At 33.6% G+C, this 8,292-nt stretch overlaps 1 long non-coding RNA gene across 1 annotated transcript; it reads right to left on the bottom strand.

The window, feature by feature from the left end:
- Nucleotides 1–1,482: 1,482 nt before the first annotated feature.
- LOC124439210 lies at nt 1,483–3,226 on the bottom strand. The gene is made up of 2 exons (XR_006946315.1): nt 2,231–3,226; nt 1,483–2,047 (listed from the first exon to the last, which is right to left on the bottom strand). It is a non-coding gene; the product is annotated as an uncharacterized LOC124439210 (long non-coding RNA).
- Between the last annotated feature and the right edge of the window lie 5,066 nt (nt 3,227–8,292).

Genomic DNA, 8,292 nt, shown 5'->3' with positions numbered 1-8,292 from the left:
TTAATCCGATGAATTTGGTGTGAGTTTACACGTGCTAAAGTCTATCGCCAGTGGTCGACTAAGTGTATGTCCTCTTATGTAAAATGATTACGTATAAACGTTACACACCATGCATGTGCGATATGTTTTGTCAACATTACCATCACGTGAATATCACACGCAATGTATGACATTAATGTAAGGAATCGAAAGAAAGTACTGCATAGCTGACCTTTTAATGTTGATAGTTTGTTTTTAAACTTGCCGTTGGAATTTTGTTTTTTGCTGTGCCATAAACTGAGCGAGTAGAAAGTAATTAGAGCGCATTATGCAATATCACGTGGACCGAAAATGATACAGTAGAATAACATGCATTATTTAGATGCACTGAATATTTCAAGAAATATCACATGGCAAAAACAACATGTTAAATGTTGATATAAGGAGAAAGGAGTGTCTCTCGTCGAACATTAGCACAACTAAAGTTTTTCTTCATATGTTATGAAATTTGAAACGTTGCTATTTAAATGCGCTTAGGTTATAATCTTCAATTGAAAAAAAATCTCTTTTGCAGTTTTGATAGGCTGCAAGCTGTATAAAAAATTTTTTGGCTGGATGTATCGGTTCTGAGTTCATACTAAAGAAGACTGTGATTGGTTGATTTGAGGGCGTTCATTTCCACACGGGAATTCAACGATCTTTAAAAAAAGTGCAAAAATCTGTATTAAAAGTGCTAATTTTCCTCCCAAATCATAATTGGAAATCGTGCGTTTCACCTTGCATATTTCCTTCATAATTATTAAGCTAAAGTATAAATTCTCATGCAACTTGGAAAAAAACATGAACTGTCGAGTTTTTCAGAGACCCGAAATTTAATTTATAAAAAGTGATCTCACGTCTGTTTTTTCCTCTAAGAACTATACTGCCACCTAAACTAAAACATGAGATACATATCTGTTGTTATGATTTGTCTATTTATGTCTTTATATGCTACACCTACATAAAAGTAGTTAATCTGATTATTTCTAAGTCTCCATTTGTGGTATCTTAACTTGTTGTTTTATTTCATTAAATATTTAAAAACATGCTTAAGTTCTGTTGGTATAATAAATCATAGAACACTAACACAACGTAGAACATAGAAATGAAAAAACTAGGAAAAGAACACCAATACAAGAAGAGAGATAGGAAAACAGTTGCAGCTAGGCAGTAGAAATACTAAGGATTGAGATTAGAAATATCAACGTTGCATATATTAACAAAAAGACCATGATTAGGAAGGCTAAATTGTGAATATTTTTTTGTAATTTGTTACTAACGCTATACCTCAAAGTGTAACATTTTGAAAAATGTTTCATAATCATAACCATTACCTAATCACATGGTAATTCTCTTCAAATTTATAAGCCGTGTAGCTGTATTTACTACGTAGGAGTTAATGTACTTATAAAAGTTTGCTCTTGGAGAATTTTTTTTTTACATTGGAACGGCAAAGAACATGTATTTTGTTGATCCCATTATCGCTTGTTTATTTTCTGTGTATTATTTACACGTATTTATATCATCGTTATGCTAGTTACTACTGCATTAACATCTATCAAGGATTCACGGCTCCGTTTACAGCTAAATTTAATATTCTGAAGGTACAGTTGGAAGCTAATATTCTCAACACTAACAGACCTAGATTATACATGATGATTGACGTTACCTAGAACTATGAAAACCGTGATAAAAAAGAAAAGTTTCAATATAGACATGTGTATGTGGATTGCCAGTTGCAATAAGATTAAAGACCACGCTCTTTTTGTTTGTAATATTAAGTATTTAATTCTTGGACAAAGTCTATCGCGTTCAATTGTTTCTTACTACAGTTTACAAGAAAACTGTAATGTCGTGATAAATCGTGCATTTCTTTAGCCAATCGTTTTTTTTTGTCATGACATTGTGCATTTCTACATCCAAATTGGAATACCTTTATTGTTCATTGTTTAGTCAATTGCATGATGAATCTTTTTCTTCCTGTCGGCTCCAATCTTTCTTTTTCCACTTCTTACATTTTTATGATCTACTGAGAAAATAAAATAAAACGCTTAAGGATCTGTGAAAACCATCAAAACAAAGACGAATGCAACAGTTTTCGCATCTCATCAGACAATGCCTTAGGTTGTAGTCGCCTACTAAATATAGCGCAATTACGCCTTTGCCATCGCATACTTCTCTAATTCAAATGATTTATTTTATATTTAATAACCTTTTCTTGATCTGTTATTTAAGTGTTTACTTTGTGGTGATGGTTTTTGGCTTCTCCGACGCCTTGGAGGTTTTGGTTGAGAAATAACTACAATTCCATTGACCATAAAATTCATAGTTGAACAAAGCACAAAAAGCAAAGCCAGTATTAGAATCTTCTTCATATTTTCCTAACTCTTGTGTTTTTGACCTGTCAAATTTTCGGAATAGAGCTCCTTTGAAATGTGTGTTTTCTAATCGGATTTTGTTCTACACTTCACTTGTCTTTAACGTTTTGAAGAGCACACTTCCTAACTCTCTTTATATACTCTTGCCAATGTGAATCTGACAAGACATGCTTATTGCGTTTAGACAGATGTTATGATGGTTGACATGGGGAAGTCAAATAAAATATGTCAATTTTTGTCTTTGCATTTAGAGAACGAGCTATTTTTGTTCTTTTTTCATTTCCAATTCAGTCATCTTAATTTAATTTTGTATTCTGTTATCTTTCAATGTTGAAAAACGTGATAAGATTGATAAAATTTCTTCTTTCTCCCAGCTTGTACCTTTATTTTCTTCTGTTTTTGCCCTGCGTGTCTTCCATTTAAAGTAACAAATGAAGCTTTATAAATTGTTCGTTTTTCTATGTTGTGTTAACTTTATGAGAAAGATTTCGAAACCCGATGTCTCTTCTCTTGGGAAAATGTTTTTTTTAGTTTAGATGCTAGAATGTTCTCTGTCAATTTAACAAGGTTTGCAGACTTTAATTATACTCATAGCAATGATTACGAAGTGATTGTGAACGATTAAAGTATTCACCGAACTTCAGTGTTGTGGCTGTGAAAAAGGTAGAGATATTTGGTCTTGTACCTGGTATCTTTAGAGGAATATTTACAGGTTCTCCATAACATTGAACCATTTTAGATGCTTGCAATGTCAGAAACAATTGTGCTTTCTATTTTAGAGACAGGATTTCGACATAATAGATTGTCTAGCCGTCGATTACTAAATGGTTTTATCTTCTGTTATCTTGTGTAAATTTAGCAGACCATTTTGCGTCATTTTGTTGCTATTGTTCTGTATAGACGACGTTTGTTTACCAATTTCTTTTCAATGTTTTAACCGTTTATATGTGAGAACAGATGTTGTATCATGAAAGAAGTTCTAACAACAAAAATTTCTTAAGAAAGAGCAGTTAATGATGAATATTGCAACACCTGTTTTTTGACTTGACGTTTTTTAACGAACATTTCTTAAGCCTGCATGATGGAGTTGCCTTTAGGCAAAAGTCGTGAAATGTTGTTTCTGATCTTTCATCTGTTTCATTTCTGTTCGCTCCTGTTTACGTTATCTTGCCTAGCAACAAATTCAATTGAATAGGTCATCATCAAAATTTAGTATAATTGTGGTGTGCCATACGTTACTATGGAGATAAAATCGTTTGTATCAGATGAAAAATCCACGTGAAAATCCTGCTCTTGATAAGAGGTGAGCCATCAACGAGCCTTCTGTCTTTTAAATAAATAGATTTACAGTTTCCGTATTATTTTTTTCTGAGAATTATTAACTGTGAGACCTGTTTGTTCTCGCACGTTCATCTATCTTTTTTATCAAACATGTTCGAGTGCGTGTCTCACCAGTCAACCTCTAGACTCAAGCACACCTGTTATAATTATCAGTATAATTTTGTTCTCGTTAATTAGCTACAAATAAATTTAAAAAATCAGCAATTATCTTTAGTGAAGTATTTCGAAACGATACAAATGATATGAGTTAATTGCATGAAAAAAGCGACCTGGTACTATTCAGTTGGGGCATTCGAATTTTTGTGAAAAAAAGTTAACAAATGTTGAAGTAACTTACAGCTCGCCGTGACGTCACTGCCTAAAACCGCTGCTCGATTGCGGCTTCGTTCATGTGTTCATGTTAAGGCTGCCTTCAAAACTTGCAAAACACAGTATTTGCTTGCTAAATATCATGGTTTCGTTGGTTTTTCAGTTTGCAGACTTTTGAGAAAGTAAGAATTTCTTTATCCCTCATCTGAGGCTAAGTTTTCCATCGAATCTCACAAATAACAACTCAACCTACAACATCATTTTCCTCATCATCAACTTCAAAATTACATTGTCATATTTACAATATAAAACTCAAGGTTACATTTCAAGGTTAAGTTTATAATATATATATCTTTATGCTCCAGCATAGATAAATGATTCAAAGTTATGTGTATAAAGTTTATATTTCTGTATGATACAATCATACATAAACAGTGGAAGCACAATTTTAAATTGTTGTTGAATTTCTTTTGATTATTTGTCTTTATTTTATTTACATTTCCACTGTTTGTTTCCCTCTTATCTTTTTATTCGTCGCTTTGTCGAATCCTTCAAAAGATGTTGTTTCCTTTCCGACTTGGGATATTTTTTCCGCTCTTTCACAATCGTTTTAATTACTTACGTCGTTTGTTGCAAAAGGAATTTGTTCATTCTTTCATTTGCCATTATTCTTTTTTATAGGTTGACCACTATGGATGCGTGCAGCTGTATTGTCGTTGTGCTGTCAAGGTACGTTTTTTTAAATATTTTAGTTATAGTTGTTTTTGATACTTTGAGATATTTCTCAACTGTCATTTGTTCATTGCTGTGCAGTGCATCTGTAATTGCATTGTAAAAAGCTGTAATTACACTGTAGAAAAGCTGTAATTACACTGTAGAAAAGCTGTAATTGCACTGTAGAAAAGCTGTAATTACACTGTAGAAAAGCTGTAATTACACTGTGAAAAGCTGTAATTGCACTGTAGAAAAGCTGTAATTGCACTGTAGAAAAGCTGTAATTGCATTGTAAAAGCTGTAATTACACTGTAGAAAAGCTGTAATTACACTGTAGAAAAGCTGTAATTGCACTGTAGAAAAGCTGTAATTACACTGTAGAAAAGCAGTAATTGCACTGTAGAAAAGCTGTAATTACACTGTAGAAAAGCTGTAATTGCACTGTAGAAAAGCTGTAATTACACTGTAGAAAAGCTGTAATTACACTGTAGAAAAGCTGTAATTACACTGTAGAAAAGCTGTAATTACACTGTAGAAAAGCTGTAATTACACTGTAGAAAAGCAGTAATTGCACTGTAGAAAAGCTGTAATTACACTGTAGAAAAGCTGTAATTACACTGTAGAAAAGCAGTAATTGCACTGTAGAAAAGCTGTAATTGCACTGTAGAAAAGCTGTAATTACACTGTAGAAAAGCTGTAATTACACTGTAGAAAAGCTGTAATTACACTGTAGAAAAGCTGTAATTGCACTGTAGAAAAGCTGTAATTGCACTGTAGAAAAGCTGTAATTGCACTGTAGAAAAGCTGTAATTACACTGTAGAAAAGCTGTAATTACACTGTAGAAAAGCTGTAATTACACTGTAGAAAGCTGTAATTACACTGTAGAAAAGCTGTAATTACACTGTAGAAAGCAGTAATTGCACTGTAGAAAAGCTGTAATTGCACTGTAGAAAAGCTGTAATTACACTGTAGAAAAGCAGTAATTGCACTGTGGAAAAGCTGTAATTACACTGTAGAAAAGCAGTAATTGCACTGTAGAAAAGCTGTAATTACACTGTAGAAAAGCTGTAATTACACTGTAGAAAAGCAGTAATTGCACTGTAGAAAAGCAGTAATTGCACTGTAGAAAAGCTGTAATTGCACTGTAGAAAAGCTGTAATTGCATTGTAAAAGCTGTAATTACACTGTAGAAAAGCTGTAATTACACTGTAGAAAAGCTGTAATTGCACTGTAGAAAAGCTGTAATTACACTGTAGAAAAGCTGTAATTGCACTGTAGAAAAGCTGTAATTACACTGTAGAAAAGCTGTAATTGCACTGTAGAAAAGCTGTAATTACACTGTAGAAAAGCTGTAATTACACTGTAGAAAAGCTGTAATTACACTGAGAAAAGCTGTAATTACACTGTAGAAAAGCTGTAATTACACTGTAGAAAAGCAGTAATTGCACTGTAGAAAAGCTGTAATTGCACTGTAGAAAAGCTGTAATTACACTGTAGAAAGCAGTAATTGCACTGTAGAAAAGCTGTAATTACACTGTAGAAAGCAGTAATTGCACTGTAGAAAGCTGTAATTACACTGTAGAAAAGCTGTAATTACACTGTAGAAAAGCAGTAATTGCACTGTAGAAAGCAGTAATTGCACTGTAGAAAGCTGTAATTGCACTGTAGAAAAGCTGTAATTGCATTGTAAAAAGCTGTAATTACACTGTAGAAAAGCTGTAATTACACTGTAGAAAAGCTGTAATTGCACTGTAGAAAAGCTGTAATTGCATTGTAAAAAGCTGTAATTACACTGTAGAAAAGCTGTAATTACACTGTAGAAAAGCTGTAATTGCACTGTGAAAAGCTGTAATTACACTGTAGAAAAGCTGTAATTGCACTGTAGAAAAGCTGTAATTACACTGTAGAAAAGCTGTAATTGCACTGTAGAAAAGCTGTAATTACACTGTAGAAAAGCTGTAATTGCACTGTAGAAAAGCTGTAATTACACTGTAGAAAAGCTGTAATTACACTGTAGAAAAGCTGTAATTACACTGTAGAAAAGCTGTAATTACACTGTAGAAAAGCTGTAATTACACTGTAGAAAAGCAGTAATTGCACTGTAGAAAAGCTGTAATTGCACTGTAGAAAAGCTGTAATTACACTGTAGAAAAGCTGTAATTACACTGTAGAAAAGCTGTAATTACACTGTAGAACATACATGAGTAAATGCTTTAAAGACTACAATTCGTAGTTATAACCCTGTAAAGCTTATAAAATCGTGAAGAGAATTTAAAATTGAGGACGCAGAGGTATAAAAGAATGTCATACTTAGTATTTACCATTTCTCTGCAATCCTTATGACGATGAAACTTGATGTCATCCACGGCAATGTCTCCCTTCCATCCTCTACCACGTGTTGCCTCTATCACTAACTAAGAAATCAATTGAAATTGTTTACAATGTCTTTTATCTCGTAAATTTTATAAAAATTCATACCCTATATGGTATCCCGGTATACATATCTATCTCGCCTTTAATCCATCTGTCTCCTTGGTTTCCTTTCCTTTCCCAGATAGAATGGTCCTCATTCCCCATCGTAGTGCGTTGTTTTATCTTTAAAGATCCACAATATTCCCCCCACATGTGATAATAGAACGTGATGCAACCTGATATCCCCGGCACTTCCGGACCAATTAATGCTGCTGCTTCACCTTTAACTCGTGGACTAGATGCCTCCATGTACATATAGTGGCCTGTAACACGGGCAAACATACTTCTCTTAACTAATACTTTATGTAATATTGACTAATGTTTATTGTACATCGTGGCTCTTCTTACCAGATCTGTTCTGAAAGGTGTGATCATGATGCGGTCCAGTTTTCGAACTTTTTGTTTTTCCCTTATGACGCAACCAAAGAAAGTCAGCATTCCTTGCATGCTCCCATTCGCAAAGATCTTTCTCAAAGTCACAGTCTATTAGACCTATTCATATAAATGTCAGCTGTAAGCTTACAGCCCAGATATTGGTGTCAATTTGTGAAACTTTTTTCTAACCTGACGGTGATGGTGTAACACAAACAGGTTGCTGACATTGCCGTGACGATATAGGTTGCTCATGTTTACTACAGCGATTTGCTGGTTGGCCTGTTTCATTTGAACAAAATACACGTCGCTTCTGTATACCCACGCCACATGTAACAGAACACTTTGTAAAAAGAAAACAAAACTTCAGTAAATTACTTCAATATTCGTGTTGTGGTCAACATAAAACCTTTGAGATGATTTTTAAACCGTTATCTGTGCGATTTTGGCCTAAACTGCATTTAAAGAACCCAAAAAGACTCGATGTTACATTAAGCCTCTCTAATATATCGCCTAAAAGTTTCAAGTTAGCAAGCATCTCAATTGCAAAATCTGTTTTATTTAACATAGTATATTCTGCTTACATGTATTTAAAGGAAATATTTCTGGTAAACATTACCTCGCCCCATTCTTCTTTCTTCCACACTGGCCTACAACGTCCCTTGAACATCTTTCAATTTTACGTGG

Source organism: Xenia sp. Carnegie-2017, unplaced genomic scaffold (assembly GCF_021976095.1).
Source record: "Xenia sp. Carnegie-2017 unplaced genomic scaffold, XeniaSp_v1 HiC_scaffold_19, whole genome shotgun sequence".
Taxonomy (NCBI): Eukaryota; Metazoa; Cnidaria; class Anthozoa; order Malacalcyonacea; family Xeniidae; genus Xenia; species Xenia sp. Carnegie-2017.
The sequence above is the reverse complement of the archived record's forward strand: the minus strand, read 5'-3'. Positions and strand labels throughout refer to the sequence as shown.